A 19072-nucleotide genomic window follows, 5' to 3' on the forward strand; every position below is an offset into this window, starting at 1 on the left:
TTCCAGTGGCTGCGAAACTTTTGCATGCATAAGGGCACTTTCATGGAACTTTGTGACTTGCTTTCCCCTGCCCTGAAGCGCAAGAATACCAAGATGAGAGCAGCCCCCACAGTTGAGAAGCGAGTGGCAATAGCCCTGTGGAAGCTTGCAACACCAGACAGCTACCAGTCAGTCGTGAATCAATGTGGAGTGGGCAAATCTACTGTGGGGGCTGCTGTGATGCAAGTAGCCAACGCAATCAAAGATCTGCTGATATCAAAGGTAGTGACCCTGGGAAATGTGCAGGTCATAGAGGATGGCTTTGCTGCAATGGGATTCCCTAACTGTGGTGGAGCCATAGACGGAACCCATATCCCTATCTTGGCACCGGAGTACCAAGCCGGCGAGTACATAAACCGCAAGGGGTACTTTTCAATAGTGCTGCAAGCACTGGTGGATCACAAGGGATGTTTCCCCAACATCAATGTGCGATGGCCGGGAAAGGTACATGATGCTCACATCTTCAGGAACTTTGGTCTGTTTGAACAGCTGCAGGAAGGGCCTTACTTCCCAGACCAGAAAATAACCGTTGGGGATGTTGAAATGCCTATAGTTATCCTTGGGGACCCAGCCTACCCCTTAATGCCATGGCTCATGAAGCCATACACAGGCACCCTGGACAGTAGGCAGTAGCTGTTCAGCTACAGGCTGAGCAAGTGCAGAATGGTGGTAGAATGTGCATGTGGACGTTTAAAAGTGCACTGGTGCAGTTTACTGACTCGGTTAGACCACAGTGAAACCAATATTCCCATTGTTATTACTGCTTGCTGTGTGCTCCACAATATCTGTGAGAGTAAAGGGGAGACGTTTATGGAGGGGTGGGAGGTTGAGGCAAATTGCCTGGCTGCTAGTTACGCACAGCCAGACACCAGGGCGGTTAGAAGAGCACAGGAGAGCGCGGTGCGCATCAGAGAAGCTTTGAAAACCAGTTTCATGACTGGCCAGGCTACGGTGTGAAAGTTCTGTTTGTTTCTCCTTGATGAAACCCCCACCCCTTGGTTCACTCTACTTCCCTGTAAGCTAACCACCCTCCCCTTCTCCCTTCAATCATCACTTGCAGGCGCAATAAAGTCATTGCTGAATTAATAAAGAATGCAAGAATTTGATACATCACACAAATAGGAGGATAACTACCAAGGTAGCCCAGGAGGGGTGGTGGAGGAGAGAAGCACCGGGAGGGGTGATGGAGGAGGGAAGGCCAAGGCCACACAGCACTTTAAAAGTTTAAAACTTTAAAACTTATTGAATGTCAGCCTTCTTTTTTTGGGGCAATCCTCTGGGGTGGAGTGGCTGGGTGGCTGGAGGGCCCCCCTCCACATTCTTGGGCATCTGGGTGAGGAGGCTATGGAACTTGGGGAGGAGGGCGGTTGGTTACACAGGGGCTGTAGCGGCAGTCTGCTCCTGCTGCCTTTCCTGCAGCTCAACCATACGCTGGAGCATATTAGTTTGATCCTCCAGCAGCCTCAGCATTGAATCCTGCCTCCTCTCATCACGCTGCCGCCACCTTTCAGTTTCAGCCGTCTCTTCAGCCTGCCACCTCTCCTCCCGGTCATTTTGTGCTTTCCTGCACTCTGACATTGTCTGCCTCCACACATTCATCTGTGCTCTGTCAGTGTGGGAGGACAGCATGAGCTCAGAGAACATTTCATCGCGAGTGTTTTTTTCGCCTTCTAATCTTTGCTAGCCTCTGGGAAGGAGAAGATCCTGTGATCCTTGAAACAGATGCAGCTGGTGGAGAGAAAAAAAGGGACAGTGGTATTTAAATTGTATAGAACAATGGGTACACTCTTTCAGGGTAAACCTTGCTGTTAACATTACATACATAGCACATGTGCTTTCGTTCCAAGGTCGCATTTTGCCTCCCTCCACTGTGTGGCTAGCCCCTCATCCCTCCCCTCTCCCCGTGGCTAACAGCGGGGAACATTTCTGTTCAGCCACAAGCAAACAGCCCAGCAGGAACGGGCACCTCTGAATGTCCCCTTAAGAAAAGCAGCCTATTTCAACCAGGTGACCTTGAATGTTATCACTCTCCTGAGGATAACACAGAGAGATAAAGAACGGATGTTGTTTGAATGCCAGAAAACACATACTGCAATGCTTTGTTCTACAATGATTCCCGAGTACGTGCTACTGGCCTGGAGTGGTAAAGTGTCCTACCATGGTGGACGGAATAAGGCTGCCCTCCCCAGAAACCTTTTGCAAAGGCTTTGGGAGTATATCCGGGAGAGCTGCAAATGCCAGGGCAAATTAATCCTTTCACATGCTTGCTTTTAAACCATGTATACTATTTTAAAAGGTGTACTCACCAGAGGTCCCTTCTCTGCCTGGCAGGTCTGGGAGGCAGCCTTGGGTGGGTTCGGGGGGTACTGGCTCCAGGTACAGGGTGAGAAACAGTTCCTGGCTGTCGGGAAAACTGGTTTCTCCACTTGCTTGCTGTGAGCTATCTTCCTCGTCCCCAAAACCTGCTTCTGTGTTGCCTCCATCTCCATTGAAGGAGTCAAACAACATGGCTGGGGTAGTGGTGGCTGAACCCCCTAAAATGGTATGCAGCTCATCATAGAAGCGGCATGTTTGGGGCTCTGACCCGGAGCAGCCGTTTGCCTCTCTGGTTTTCTGGTAGGCTTGCCTCAGCTCCTTAAGTTTCACGCGGCTCTGCTTCGGGTCCCTGTTATGGCCTCTGTCCTTCATGCCCTGGGAGATTTTGACAAATGTTTTGGCATTTTGAAAACTGGAACATAGTTCTGATAGCATGGATTCCTCTCCCCATACAGCGATCAGATCCCTTACCTCCCGTTCGGTCCATGCTGGAGCTCTTTTGCGATTCTGGGACTCCATCATGGTCACCTCTGCTGATGAGCTCTGCATGGTCACCTGCAGCTTGCCACGCTGGCCAAACAGGAAATTGAAATTCAAAAGTTCGCGGGCCTTTTCCTGTCTACCTGGCCAGTGGATCTGAGTTGAGAGTGCTGTCCAGAGCAGTCACAATGGAGCACTCTGGGATAGCTCCCAGAGGCCAATACCATCTAATTGTGTCCACCGTACCTCAAATTCAACCCAGCAAGGCCAATTTCAGCGCTAATCCCCTTGTCAGGGTGAAGTAAGGAAATCGATTTTAAGAGCCCTTTAAGTCGAAAAAAAGAGCTTCATTGTGTGGATGGGTGCAGGGTTAAATCGATTTAATGCTGCTAAATTTGACCTCAACTCCTAGTGTAGACCAAGGCAAAGACTGTGAATGGCTAGCCAACTACAAAAGCAGTTCCTCCTCCCTTGGTGTTCACACCTCAACTGCTAGAAGAGGGCCGCATCCTCCCTGATTGAACTAACCTCGTTATCCCTAGCCTAATTCTTGCTTGCATATTTATACCTGCCTCTGGAAATTTCCACTACATGCATCCGACGAAGTGGGTATTCACCCAAAAAAGTTTATGCTCCAATACGTCTGTTAGTCTATAAGGTGCCAGAGGACTCTTTGCCGCTTTTACAGATCCAGACTAAGACTTCTATTCCTCAGATACTATTTTTTAATACAAATATATACACTGTAAAAATGATAAAGTGAGCACTGTGCACTTTGTATTCGGTGTTGTAATTGAAATCAATATTGAAAATGTAGAAAAACATCCAGTTGGTATTCTATTGTTATAAGTGCAATTAATTGCAATTAATTTTTTTGCGTTAATCGCGTGAGTTAACTGCGATTAATTGACAGCCCTATTAATAATTTGTTCCTATCTTTCCAGGTATCAAAGTTAGAATGACTGGTTTATAATTTCCTGGGTCCTCTTTGTTTCCTTTTTAAAGATAGGTACTATGTTTGCCCTTCTCCAGTCCTCTAGGATCTCACCCTCCTCCATGCTTTCTCAAAGATAATTGCTAATTGTTCTAAGATAGCTTCAGCTGACTTGAATACATTCATTAGTTTCTGTATTTCTAATGTGTCCTTTTTAGTTCAACTCCTCTCTGAGCAAGAGAGACAGTCTTTCCACATGTGCAAGTCTTTCTGTCATATCTACATTCAGTTCATAGATGTGTAGATTCCAAGGCCAGAAGGCACCATGGTGAACATCCAGTCTGACCTCCTGTATAGCACAGGCCAGAGAACTGCCCCAAAATAGCTCTTGGAGCAGAGCTTTTAGAAAAACATCCAGTCTTGATTTTAAAATGGTCAGTGATTGAGAATCCACCACGACCCTTGGGTAAGTTGTTCCAAGGGTTAATTATCCTCACTGTTAAAAATGTATGCCACATTTCTAGTCTGAATTTGTCTAGCTTCAACTTCCAGCCATTGGATCATGTTAGACCTTTCTCTGCTTGATTAATTAATTAATAAATAATTGAGGTTTTCGTTTCTCTTTAAAGCTGGATGGGAGCTAATTTGGATTTCTTGGGCTCCCTTCATGTAGGAGTATCAGATTCATCCCAGTGAGTGGGCCAAATTCCATTTTTAGTGCAGGGCTGAAACTACAGAGTTACCCAGTTCCTTCTGATAACAAATGGGGGGTTTATACAAAGATTGAGAGTGGAGTGGGGCTCCTACACAGTAACTTAAATAATAATGATCATCACCAAAAGTTTAATTGTAGTAGTGCGTAGAAGCCCCAGTCATGGACTAGGACCCTATTGTGTTAGGCACTGTACAAACACAGAACAAAAATACAGTCCTTGCCTGAAAGAGCTTACAACCTCAAGAAAATTACTGTTGCATTCTGTGTCACTTTGTAGGAAAAAAATTATACCAGGGACTTTTAGTACCACCGCTCTTTCTTCTGTTGTTTATGTGATTGTCCAATTTGTGCTGGTCATTATGCAATTATAGGTGTAACAGTTGCACACATAAAATTATTTGACAATCTGGCTTTTAAAGTGTCACCATTAGGTATAAGAGTTAACACATCATTGAGATGAGTAGAGCAGTGACAGTATTTCAGGCTGTCAGCAGACTCAGGAAGATGACACGGCATAGGTTTTGCATCAGTTGCACTCAGTTCGTTGGTGGAAGGCGATCTTCACAACCAGGAGGCCTTGGAGCTTGCTTTGGGGTTTAAATGGAAGAGTGGTTTCTGCAGAATCAGAATCTGTCCTGGGGACCAGCTGTTTGACATCCCTGTGCTGGCATCACAAACGACTGCACTTCTACATAAGGAGGGGGGCATCAGCAAGAATCAGAGAGATGAGCCCATTTGTGCACTACGGTGTGCGTTTAGCTGGGTTTCAGTGGCTACTAAGTACATCTGACTCTGTGTAACTGAGTGACTCTGTGTGGTATTTGGGCCAGCGTGTTTTTCAAACACAGTGTGGTGCTGTCCAGAAGAGGTAAACAGCCTCCTTGGACACATTCCCTGCATCTCTAACATTCAGGTTACTGCTCTGGAATGTGACCCAGACAAAGAGGAGCTTATTCTTATCGCAAAGAAGAGAAGGGGGTGTTTTTACTGCTCTACCCCCTGCTGTTGTGACCCTCAGGCTGCTCCCACTTGAGCCTGCTGCGGCTCCAGAGTTAGGGTATGCACGCACCTGAGAGCCCATGGAAACACCCGCTCGGTGCTCACAATCAGGAGTGCGGGTACAAAGGAGCCCCTTGTTAGTGCCCAACCTAAGGGCTCCTGTTCTGTTAGGGAGCTGGATGAAGGGAAGGCGCAGTATCCTTAGCACAGGGATGGGGGGGGCACCTGCAATCAGCTGTGACTTTCACACTGCACAGCCTATCCATGGGGCCTGATCAAATGCCCATTAAAGTCAATGGAAAGATTCCTACTGACTTCAATTGGCTTTGGATCAGGCTCTGAGGGACAAATTCTATTCACAGCCAAAACACATTCTGGGGAAGGAATGTTATCTGGTGGCTAGAAACACTGGGAACCAGGACTCCCGGGTGCTCTGTTTGGCTCTCTTACTGATTTACAAGGTAATCGTTTGGCAAAGTCGGACCTCCATTGCCTCATCAGTAAAAGGGGATAATAAACCATATTCCAAAATGTCATGCACCACGTCGAGGCTAGAAAGTATGGCATACTTTGCTTAAAAAGTCAAATGTAAATGAAAACGGTTTGCATTGGCTGAGGTAACTCTGGGTTGTCTGTTGTGGTTCACTTGGAAGCCCTGCCAATTTTGGGTTTGACTTAGGAGTCCTGGGATCAAGCCAGAACTGATGAAAAAAATGGATTTTTCCATGAAAAATGTCAACAACATTTTTTAGCAATTTCATTTTCATGGCTCATCCAAGAGCCATTTTTCATGAAACAAAAGCCTCCTTGAAAAACTTGCAATCAGCTGTAGGTCAAAGCACTAGCTGAGCGATTATAACCCAAGCTGACGCTGCGGTGCATGTGGAAGCGGAAATGTATTGTCTTTCATAAGAGACTTCAAATCAAAGTCCCGCTGCTGTCTGTAGAGAAGGTGAAGATTTTATAGCTCATTCTGAAGAGGAACAGGGAATAATCCCAATGACCTCCCAAGGCTTCCTCTCACTGTAACTTAAGCTCCCATGTCTGATGCTGTGTCCCTGCTACTGCTGAACATAGAGCAGGCACTCCTTTCCTTACACTGCCAGACCCTAATTCTCTGACACAGCCTGTCCCTTTATGCATTTCTAGTATACTGACTGAAGAAGCATCACTGGCAGGTTCTGAGGGGAACCACCTTCAGCCCAGGCAGTGTCCTCCACATGGGAATTTGCAGGGAAAATGGGGACAATCTCCAAGGGACTGTGGCTCCCTATGGCACACACATTTGCTCCCTATGGCAAATGAATGTGCAAGGCAGATCAGGAAATAATCTTCTTTGTGCTTTGTAACCTCCTTTCTGAAAGTGATTTTTCCATATTGTGGGAACTCCTAGGGGGATGGGCATCCAGCCTTCAAGCACTAGGAGTCCGTCCTTGCTTGGCTTAACATTACAGCTAGCTGGGAAATGGTTTTTCTTTACCTCTACCCCCAAAAAATGTTGACAAAAACAATTTTCCCCCAACTTTTGTCAGTAATGTTCAGGTTTTCATTGAAAAAATGAAAACCAAAAACCACTGCAGAAAACCATTCAGCTTTCAGAAAAAGGTCTGGTTAGTTGAAAAGCCATTTCCTGCTTCTGAACAACTTGTGGCCCTGATCTTGCAAACACTTAATGGTAACTTTACTCATGTGAGGAAAGTTATGCATGTGTTCACATCAGCAGGGTTAGAAACCTTAACCCATCCAGCTGGTGTAGCTACTGGCTAGCGAATAGTATGAATCTCAGGAAGAACTGTGTTAATGTCTTTGAGTGGCAATTGGATCACAGTAATGCAGCAAAAAATGCAGTAGAGGATTGGTATATATCCTGTACCCTCAAAGTTTACTTATTTTCCCTCTCTGAGGTTGAGGCTTGTAAGTGTTGTGCATTTGTAATGTTGTGTGCATGTGTTTCTGTATGCCAAGTTGTGTACTCTGGCTGTGTGCTGCATTGCCTGCACAGATTTGCCTTTCAAAAGCAGGATATGAAGCAAATGTATTGGAATGGCAAACTGTGGAAATGAGCAGGAAATAACTGTGTTTCTTTGCTAGGAATGACTTCCTGAGCTGGGAGGTACCTCCAGTCCTGTTCATTGTTTCAGCATCCAGGAGGATGGAGGAGTGGGAGCAGGTCGGGGGATGGGCTAACAGCAGCCAGGGATCACAACTTGTGTAACTAATGATCCTGTTTCTCATGTTGCCTCTTTATCAGCACCAAGGCATGAGGCAGGCGTCTAGCAAGGAGCCTGAAATAGAGGGCCTGACCTTTATCCATTTCTCACCCTGATGTGCAACAGTAGAGACTAAAAGCTGACAAGCGGTTAAGCCCTCAGGAAGGAGAGGAAAAGGAGCAGGAGTCCAGTGGACCATGAAAATCAGTAGACTATTGCTGTTTTGACAGAGGAGAAATAACTGAAAGACTGAGGGGCTAATTAAGGGAAACTTCTGACTCCAGACCCAAAACTAGGGAGCAGCCATAGCAAAATAACATATCAGATATGGGCTGCATAAAGGAGCTATACAGCACTCATCCACTACTACAGCAGTGCAGTGCCATCAAAAAAGCACAGGTAAGACCCATCCATGCTGAGGTTTACAGGTTGGATCTGCTGGGCTGAACAAGGGCAGGACTTTTATAGGTCACTAGAAAGGGAGAGGGGGCATGGGAAGCCCCTATGCCCCAATCTAGTGCATCCACACAGGAGGCAGCCATTGTGTGAATGGATGATGGCAGGACGGGGGAATGGTAGCTCTGCCAGCAGCGTTAGCAGCGCTATAGGAAACCAAAGCCCCTTCCACCTGCTCCTGGCCACCAGACAGCACCAGCATGAGAGCACAGGGCAGCATGGAAGTCCCACTGCTTACAGCACTCCCCACAGTGACTCTGGAGTTGTTTTGCCTTACATGGGAGTAGTGCCTCCAAGCACCACTGCTTAGGCACTGCCCGTCCTCTCTGTGGTGGGGTATATAAACCCACACTCTAGCAGCCACAGAGGGGACCTTCCCCAGCTGTGACTAAGTGCCATTGTCTTCACTGGAGCCAGGATTTCTCCTTATGTATTCTGTATTTCCCAGGTGTGAGTGAAAATAGCCCAAAGGTGAAACTATGGCCACATTGTAACCAATAGAATAAGGCCCTTTACTATGGAAATGCTTAGGTAACTTTACAGTGGTTTTGATGTGCTCCAGCTTTTACGTATTATTTAATTATTAAAACATATACAAAGATCGTTGACCTCTTTCCTTTCTAACACTTCAGTCATGGGACAGGCTTCCAAAAAAACAACATTCTTTGTCCAGTGCCACCTAACACTGGCTCTGCTAGAGAGGATGAAGTAGAGGCCCACAGACAATGAACATGTTTCAGGAAACACAATAGCTAAAGGAAAAGGACAGAAAAGAACAGCTGAACATCCAGGAACAGAAATGACTCATTTCAGGAGCAGCCATTTTAACAAGACAAAGAAAAGGACCCCAATTGTTAGCCATGTGGCTTTGACACCAGGTCAGTACGTTGTTCACAGCCAGGACTTCCAAAGCTGGCCTTGTGTCGTGGTTTGGCCTGCCATTGCTAACCAAGGGAGCAGCCCCTGCTCTGGTCAGTCAGGGAACAGAAACCTGTTCATCCAGTGGCCAGTAGACCCACCTTTGGCTCTCTGCTGAACCCGACTGGCCTGGAGGGAGGAGGGAGACTGCTGCTCCTGGGCCTTGGGCCCTTGCTGATGCCACTGCCCCTGCTCCAGCTGCTCCCCTGGCTGGGTCGGACACCAGCCACCCCCCTTTTCTGTTACCTAGTTGCTGCCTAGCTGCTGGACTCCCCCACCCACCCTTGGGTACTGTTACTACTGTTCCAACTGCAGCCCCGGGGGGGCGGCTGCTGGCCTGCTCCTCAGAGGGGGGGAGTGAAGGACCCCTACCCCAGCCATTGCTACTGCTGCTGTGGACGACGACACCACCATCACTACCACCTGTGAGGGGTCCTCTCTGCCTGCCTGGCCACCGGGCTGCTGCTGCCTTTGCTGCTGGACCCCGATGGAGGAGGGGACGAGGCCATCGGCTGCTGGGGGAGCACACAAGGACTCTGCAGACCACTGTGGAGGGGGCTTGAAGGCTGAGTAACTTTTGGACTGTGCTCTTGTGGTGGGGGTTCTGACTGTGTTTGTGGGGACACAGGGGGTGTGGTGTGGAGCCTGCCCCCCAGTCCATCTGTGTGTCCCCCCCCAATCCCCACCACCACCGTCGGCGTTGCCCCCTCCACCACCCCCAGTGGACACTTACCATCTGCCTCAAGCTCCTGCTTCTGGGACTCCGCTGCTTGCTTGGCCTGCCACTCCCTTTCACCACCTTTTGGGCCTGAAGCAGCAGCCAGCCCACACTGACTCTTTGTGAGCGCACATGGGCGCACGTGCCCCCCCACCCCATCCTGGACTGACCCCCTTCAGCGAGCCCCCAACTTTGTCCCTTGCCACCTGCACCATTTTGCCCCTTGCAGCCTTTTTACCCTCCCCTTTACCCCAGCACCTCACTGGCTTCAGTTTGTTTGCCTGCCCTGCCCTTTTCCCTCTGCGACCTTTGTTTGTTTGCCCCGCCCCTGCCTCTGAAGTTAGCCCCTTGGTTCCCTGTCCTGCCTCCAGCCTGGTTCTCCCCCCTTTCCAGGTGGTACCCCTGCCCTGATTGGCCCCTTACTCAGTGCGCCCATGCCCCCTCCCATGCGCTTGTGTCTTTCCCCTGTTTGAGTTTGCCCCGATCTCACTGCACTCCCCAAATGTTGTTATGATCCCCCTCCCCTAGTGCAGCTAGAGGAGCCGGATTCCTATCCTGCGTCGGTGACTGTTCCCCACAAGCCCTTGATAGCCCCCCTGTCCAGCCCATCCCTTTTGGCGCCCTCCTCCCCTGCCTGCAGCCTAGCGGGGAGGAGTGGTTGACCTGCCTCCCCTTTCCCCTCCTCTCTTTGGTGTCTTCCCCTCCCTCCCTGCTCATCATGACAGGTGGGGCCCCTCCAGCAGCCCTAGATACCCCTCTCCCGCCTGCCCCTCCGTCACCCCCCCAAGCCTCTACCTCAACCGCCGCTGCCAAACCGCATGCCACCGCCCCCGCCGGGGCGCTGGCAGCGGTGGGCACCGGGGTGACCTCCGTTGCTGCCACGTCCCTCCCCCCTTAGATTCTGGGGGAGCCCCCCCAGCCATCGGGAAGGGCCAGGGTAGGAAGAAGGGGAAGGGCCCTGCCAAAAAGACCAGGCCCTCCATGGCAGGGACTGCCCTCACTGCTGCGGCCCAGCCACCGGCCGCAGCGTCCCACCCTGCTGCTCCCTCCACCAGCTCTGCGGGTGTCCCTCCCCCAGCCCCCAGGGCGTACACCCAGGTGGCAGCAGCTCCCCCTGCCTGCTGCTCCGTCATCTCTCCCGCCCACCGCCTCCGCTACCAGCTATAGCGGTCGGGGCCCCTTTCACACCATGACCAGGAAGCACGGCATCCGTTGCCTCCTGGTGCCCGCCTCGCCCCACGTGGAGACGTACGTGCGGGCGTTGGTGAGGGCCGTGGGGCTCACGGCCATTGTGGCGGCCTCCAAAATGTACGGAAAGGTGGTCTTCTTCCTGGCATTGGAGGCCGCCGCCCAGGAGGCGGTGGAGAAGGGCCTGGCGGTGGGGGGCGTGTTCGTCCCCCTGGAGCCGCTGGATGACCTGGGCGTCCGCCTGGTCCTGACTTCCGTCCCTCCCTTCCTTCCCAATGCCGCCCTGTTACCTGCCCTCTCTACCCTGGGGAAGCCCATCTCTGTTCTGAGCCCTCTCTGACTGGGCTGCAAGGACCCCGCCCTCCGTCACGTCCTCTCGTTCCGCCAGCAAGTGCAGCTGCAACTGCCGCCGGCAGCGCGTGACGGAGAGGTGCTTGAGGGGTTCTTTTTGATCCCCTACCGGGGGCCCATTACCGGGTGCATTATTCCACGGGGGAGGCCCGGTGCTACCTCTGCCGGGCGATGGGGCACGTCCGGAGGGACTGCCCCTTGGCCCGGCACGGAGAGGCATCCGGGACCCCCGAACCCCTGCAGGGCGCCGGCCCCGTCATCGTCAACGCCCCTGGCTGCCCGGCGCCCGAAGCCGCCCCGCCTCCTACTCAGTCCATCACTGCTCCCGCTCGGGCCCAAGAGGCACTCCCCCCAACACGCCCAAACGAGCGGGAGAGCCCCGCTTCTGCTGCCTACAATTCGGCGGGGCCCCTAGAGGAGGGTGCGGCAGGGATACCGCCGAGCGTGGGAGAGGGCCCGCCCCAGGGGGACTCTTCCCTCCCTCATTCCGCCCTACCGCTGCCTCCCACGGTCCCTGAGCCATCATCCTTGCCCCCCGACCCGACCCCTGTTAGCCGGCCCTCCGATGATGCCATGGAGGGCTGGGCCCTAGTCCAGGGGAAGCGGGGCAAGCTGAAGGCTTGAGCTCCGCTCCTTTCCCCGGATGCTGAAGCCCCCCGGAAGACCAGAAGGGGGGGCGCTGATGCCAAGCCCTCTGCCTTGCCCGCAGGCGTGTACCATCCCCTGGTGCCAGCTGGGGAAAACATGGCAGCACGGGAGGGCAGTACCGTCCCTCCATTGGAGTCCCTTCCCACCAAGGACCCCGATGGAGCCCCATCTGCCCTGTTACCATCCGGAACCCCCATGAGCTCCGGGGCGAGCATTGCTTTGGGCACTGGCGGGGAGACCTCCGGGGCGGTGGAAGGAGAGCTCCCCTCCATTTACGAGGAGATCAAAGCCTTGGGTCTGACCCCAGTCACCCAGGGGGAGGACGACCCTCTGCTAGCAGGCCTCGATCTGAGCGACCTCACCCCAGCCCCGCCTTCCCCATGCTCCTTTCCCCTAACTGCTGTTTCTGCTCCCACCTCCGAGGGTTCCATGGGCTCCTCCATCTACCCGGCTGCGGGTGGCACCCTGCTGTTGGCCGCCGAGCCCACCGAGGCGACCGCTGGTGCAGTGCGGCTGGGACCCGAGCCTCACGGGCTGCCCCTCGAGGGCATGGGGCGACTGACCTTCCCGGGCGGGGACCCCACTGATGATGCTGTGGCTACTCCGCCGGCCGTGGTGCCGGAGCCCAGCATCACGGAGGGCCCCCTGCCCCGCCCCCAGCTCCCAGAGCCGGATCGAGAGGGGCCATTTCCCAACAGCCTGGCTACTGAGGCCCAGGATCCTGCCTTGGCCCCTCTCCCTGGCTCTGCACCCAACCCCTGCCTTACTTCTACTCTGGATCCCTGTCCTGCCCCTGATGTCAACCCCGTCCCTGCCCTCTCCACCTCCCATGCTATCATTGCTGCCCCTGGGGCCGTCATTTCCTCATTCCTAGAGGATGGCCCCCAGGGAGCGGCTTCTGTATTTCCCAGTCCCGACTCACTAGGGGCTGCTACCTTCCCTCCACCGCCCCCAGTCGAGCCAGGGTTTGAAGGGGGCACCGTGGCACCAGCCCATCGGGCGCCACGTCAGGGGTCTGCCCCTTGCCTGTCTGTTTCGGTGGGCCATGGGGCTGTGTCAATGGTCCCTCCGGAGGACAGCCGGGGGCTAGTGACCCCGGCCCCCCATACGCTGCGAGAGAAGCTGCGGGAGTTCCTTGAGGACGTCAGGGGCTCCAGTAATAAGGTGCAGCTCGCCCTGCAGCGATGGGGAGATTTCCATCTAATCCTCCGGGCTGTGAGGGCCCTCATGGGGGAGGGTAAAAGGACCGGGAAGCAGGCCGCCGCGGCCTACCAGCGGGTCCACCTCTTCCGTGACTCCCTACTTACCTATGGGGTGGGTCACGGACTGTTGCGCGGCCCGTTGGGAACCACGAGCGTCCCTGCCGGCGAGGATCCCCCCCAGCCCTCCTCATGGCACCTCTCACCATTACCATGTTAAACACCCAGGGCTGTAGGATGGGTCTCCACAGGTGCCAGGTGCTCTCCTTCCTTCGGGAAGGGGGGTACTCTGTGATTTTCCTGCAGGAGACCCATATGGATCCGGCCGCCGAAGCTAGCTGGCGGCTGGAATGGGGGGACAGGGTCTACTTTAGCCATCTCACAGTTTGTACGGCTGGAGTGGCGACCCTGTTCTCCCCCGACCTACGGCCTGAGGTGCTGGGGGTCGCTGAGGCTGTGCCGGGCCGCCTGCTGCACCTCTGGGTCCGTTTGGAGGGGCTCGTGGTCAATCTTGTCAACGTCTATGCCCTGACATCGGGCCCGGAGCGGCTGCGTTTCTTTCAGCAGGCGTCCGCCTTCCGCGGCACTTTGGATCCTCACGAGTGCCTGGTTCTGGGCGGGGACTTTAATACGACCCTCGAGGAGTGGGACCGCTCGGGGACCGAGCAGTGCCCGGCCGCCGTGGACGTCCTCCGGGAGATAGTCGACTATCACTCCCTGGTGGACGTCTGGTGCGACCACCACCCAGATGACGTCTCGACGTTCACTTTTGTCCGGGAGGAGGCCCATCGGTCGTGCCACTCCCGGTTGGACCGCATCTATTTATCACGTTTCCATCTTTCACAGGCCCACTCCTCCAGCATCCGGCCGGCCCCATTTTCCAGTCATCACTTAGCCACCGTGACGGTCTCTCTCTGCGCAGAGAGGCCGGGGCCGGCCTATTGGCATTTTAATAACAGCTTGTTGGAGGATGTGGGCTTCGTGGCATCCTTCCGGGAGTTCTGGCTGGCCTGGCGAGGGCAGCGGCATGCCTTTCCCTCGGCGCGGCAGTGGTGGGACCTAGGGAAGGTGCGCGCCCGGCTCTTCTGCCATGACTACACCGGGGGCACCAGCCAACAGAGGGATGCGGCGATAGGGCAGTTGGAACGGGAGGTCTTAGAGCTGGAGAGGTGTCTGGCCGCCAGCCCCGAGGATCCATCCCTCTGCGGGGCGTGCCGGGAGAAGCAGGAGGAGCTCCGGGCCCTTGAGGACCATCGGGCCCGGGGTGCTTTTGTTCGATCCCGCATCCACCTCCTTTGGGAGATGGATTGCAGCTCCCGCTTCTTCTACGCCCTGGAGAAAAAGAGGGGGGCCAAGAAGCATGTTACCTGCCTCCTCGCAGAGGACGGCACCCCCGTCACGGATCCGGCAGAGATGTGCGGGAGGGCCAGGGCCTTCTACGCAGGCCTTTTCTCCCCGGATCCGACCGATCCTAATGCTTGCAGAGTGCTCTGGGACGAACTCCCGACGGTCAGCGCGAGCGACTGAGACCGGCTAGAGCTGCCTCTCACTCTGGCCGAGTTCTCGGAAGCCCTCTGCCGCATGCCCACCAATAAATCTCCGGGCATGGATGGGCTGACCGTGGAGTTCTACCGCGTGTTCTGGGACGTCCTCGGCCCAGACCTAGTCACCGTCTGGGCGAGTCTTTGCGGAGCGGGGTCCTCCCTCTTTCGTGCAGGTGAGCCATGCTCGCCTTATTGCCAAAGAAGGGGGACCTCCGCGATTTACAAAATTGGCGTCCCGTCTCGCTCCTCAGCACGGACTACAAGGTCATAGCAAAAGCCATCTTGCTGCAGCTAGGGTCCGTGCTGGCGGACGTGATCCACCCAGACCAGACCTACACCATCCCGGGCCGCACCATCTTCAACAACCTGTATCTGGTCCGGGACCTCTTGGAACTCGGGTGTAGGGACGGTCTGTCGTTCGCCCTCCTGTCCCTGGATCAGGAGAAAGCGTTCGACAGGGTGGATCATGGGTATCTCCTGAGCACTCTGCGAGCGTTTGGCTTCGGACCCCAGTTTGTGGGTTTTCTCCAGGTGCTGTACGCCTCCGCAGAGTTTCTGGTCAGGCTCAACTGGACCCTGACCGAACCAGTCAGCTTCGGGCGAGGAGTATGGCAGGGGTGCCCCCTCTCGGGCCAGCTGTATGCTCTGGCAATCGAGCCCTTCCTCTGTCTCCTCCGCAGAAGGTTGACGGGGTTGGCGCTACGGGAGCTGGAGCTGCGGCTGGTCCTGTTGGCATATGCCGACGATGTGCTCCTCGTGGTCCAGGACCCAGGTGACTTGGCGCGGGTGGAGGCTTGCCAGGCCGTTTACTCGGCAGCCTCCTCCGCCCGGGTCAACTGGGTCAAGAGCTCTGGCTTGGTGGTAGGGGACTGGCGGCAAGCAAGCTCCCTTCCACCCGCGCTTCAAGCCATCTGGTGGAGCGCGGGTCCGCTGCTCTATCTCGGTGTTTACCTTTCTGCCACGCATCCGTCTCCGCCGGAGAACTGGCACGGTTTAGAGGGCAGGGTGGTAGAGTGGCTCCGGAGATGGACAGAACTACTCCGGTGTCTGTCCCTTCGAGGGCAGGCACTGGTGCTCAATCAACTAGTCCTGTCCATGCTCTGGTACCGGCTCAACACCCTGGTTCCGGCCCCGGATTTCCTGGCCAACCTCCGGAAGTTGATTCTGGAGTTCTTCTGGTCAGGACTGCACTGGGTCTCTGCAGGGGTTCTCCATCTACCCCTGGAGGAGGGAGGGCAGGGCCTGAAGTGTCACCGCACTCAGGTCCATGTCTTCCGCCTCCAGGCCCTGCAGAGGCTCCTTTATGGTGCAGGTAGTCCGGCGTGGAGCGTATTGGCGCACGCCTTCCTGCGCCACTTCCGAGGGCTCCGATATGACCGGAGGCTCCTTTATCTCCACCCGAGGGGTCTTCCGCGAGACCTCTCCGGGCTGCCGGTCTTCTACCAGGACCTCCTCCGGACCTGGAAACTGTTCACAGCGACCAGGTCCGTGGCGGCCTCCATGGGGGAAGATCTCCTCGTGGAGTCCCTACTACACAACCCCCAGCTCCGTATGCAGGTGGCGGAGTCCCCCTCGGTGCGCCAGAGGTTGGTCCTGGCAGAAGTCACAAGAGTCGGATACCTCCAGGACTACGACCGGGGAGACTAGCTGGATCCCCTGACGCTTGCTCAGCGCATGGGGCTCTCCAGACCTTGTACTCCCCTGCGCGTACTTCAGGAGGTGAGGGCTGCTTTGCCGCCCGGTGCTCGGGTTTACCTCGACCGGGTCCTGCGAGAAGGCACGCCATGCCCACCCTCCACCCCAGGCCCTCCGGACCTTTTCATCGGGCCCCTGCCCCGTGGACCCAACCGACCCCCCACCCCTTCACCGTGAGCCGGCTCCGCGAGCTGCAGCCGGTCCGGTTCCAGACCGTGCCAAAGAAACATCTCTACACGCTCGTGCTCCACACCCTTCATGTCCTCACCCTCACGTCCCGCCCTGACACAAAGTGGTGGGACCTCCTGCCACCTCTAGAGGGTGAGGAGCCCCGGTGGGCCAGCCTATATTCCACCTTAGTCCCAAGGCCTGCCGGGGATATCAGTTGGTGGCTCCTTAACGGGGCCTTGAGCACGGGCGTGTTCTTGGCGCGGTTCACCCCAATCCCGGACACCTGCCCCTTTTGCGGCGTGAGGGAAACCCTGGTGCACGTCTACCTGGAGTGTGCCCGGCTGCAACCCCTATTCCAGCTCCTCACGAATATTTTGTTAATGTTTTGGTTGCACTTTTCCCCTCACCTCCTTATCTATGCACTCCCTGTCCGTGGCCCCACTAAGTCGCGGGACCTCCTAGTCAACTTCCTCCTGGCCCTGGCTAAAGTGGCCATCTATAAAACCAGGGTGAGGAGGTTGGCCGATGGAGTCTCCTGCGACTGTGGGGCCTATTTCCGATCCTCTGTCCGTTCACGCCTCCGGGCAGAGTTCCTCTGGGCGGCGTCCACTGACTCCCTTGATGCCTTTGAGGAGCAGTGGGCGCTGTCCGGGGTTCTCTGCTCGGTGTTCCCGTCCGGTTCCCTTCGTTTGACCCTTTGACCGCACTCCTGTCCCTGTTGTTCATTAGTTGTCCCCCATAATTATTTGGTTTCCCAGGTCCTGTGGACCCCCCCCTTAGGCTGGGGGGAGATCCTTTAGCAGTGGGCGGGCTTTGCCCGCCCACTTCCTGGATCCCAATAAGGCCATCGCTAACCAGTGGGTCTGGTGCCCAGTGGCTGCTTTGTACTGGACATGTTCATTTTACTACAGCAACTTGAAATTTCACGTGGACTCTTGAAGCTGACACCTATCCTGATGGGTCATAGCATTGGCAGAAGGAAGCAGAAGGGGACTGTAGTGGGGCGGCTGCCCCATTCCAGTAGGCAGGGGTTAAAAGCAGCTCTAGAGAGGGCTGCGGCTGGAAAAAGGAGTGAAAGCAGCTGAGGGAGTAGCTGACTACAGGTGTGGCCAGCCCAATCAGGCCACAGCTGGCCCTATAAGGGGGCTGTGAGCCAGAAGCTGTAGGAGTGTCACTCTAGCCCAGGAGCAGGAGCAGGAGCAGGAGCAGGAGCAGGATAGAGCTGGGGAGCTCCAGCCTGGTAAAACCCCAGGCTGCAGGCCTTGTTGAAGGTCTACAGAGGTGCAGCATAGGAATAGGCAGCTGGTCCTAACCCCCTCGCCAATGATGAGTGGTCATTACAGACTGCATTCTGCCCCAGTGAAAGGGGGCTAGATGATGACTGGCAGTAGCCACTGAGGTAAGGGGGGGATAGAGGGTTGGGGGTTCCCCTGGGATGGGAGACCCAGAGGGTTGGGGGTGCTGCTAGGGCAGAACCCCAGGGTAAGGGGCACTGGGGTTTGGGAGGCACATGGGGGCCTGAGGCAGGTGAGTCAGTGGCCAGCAGAGGGCGCTCTGAGCTGGAATTGAGCTAATTCCCAGGGCAACCAGCAGGAGGTGCTGCACTGGTGAGTCTCATTCGCTACAGGGACATACTGGCTGATCACCTTTTTTGGAGACTATCCCCCTTCCACAAACACTCGTCCAAAGAGCTTTCTAGAGCAAAGTGCAGCTTGTAAAGCTAGTTATTGATGGATCTCAGAAGGGCTGAAGAATCTGCTCGGTGGTCAGACAGACTAGATGCTTATCTAAATGTAGCCACACTTTCTGATGCCACCTTTCCTCACGCTCCTCTCCAGAATGTTCAGCTCTCCTCCTCCCACAACTGTCTCGTAGGCTGCCCTTCTTTCTACCCCCTGAAGGTCCCACCCTGAGGGTCCAGCGGATCTGGCAGCCTCTCTGCTAGGCCCTTCCTGCTGCAGAGCAGGAGTTTTGCCAGCTCCTCCCAGAACACACTGTGCACCCCACAACAAGTGAGATTTTAACCCCACAGTGAGGGCCTGCTCCAGCGCCGCCTGAAGCCAATGAGGAGCCTTTTCACTGAGTTCTATATGTTGTGGATTCGTGCCCAACAGAGAGGTTGCCAGAGCTCTGCCCTGGGAACCCTAAACATAATACGATTGCTGTCTGGAAGCTGTGGTCACAGTGGAAGGTCCTCATCCAACATTGTAAAATGGTTCTGAATGAGTGTAGTTCTGTGGACGGGCCAAAGTTAGCGTCCATTCTTAGGGCTTGTCTACATGGGGAAATTGACCAGAAGAGCTATTGCTGAATAGGAACATTCTTAGTCTGGAACAGCCACCGCACTTTAAATTCACTCCCTACCTTAGTCCAGAATAACTTCCTCATGTAGACGAGCCCTTAGCTTTTTTCCAGGCTTTATGCTCATCCTTAATAAATTCCTGCCTCTCCAGCAATATGCAGTGATAAAACATCCTTCCTGGGGGTATGC

Source organism: Natator depressus, chromosome 9 (genome assembly GCF_965152275.1).
Source record: "Natator depressus isolate rNatDep1 chromosome 9, rNatDep2.hap1, whole genome shotgun sequence".
NCBI classification, from domain to species: domain Eukaryota; kingdom Metazoa; phylum Chordata; order Testudines; family Cheloniidae; genus Natator; species Natator depressus.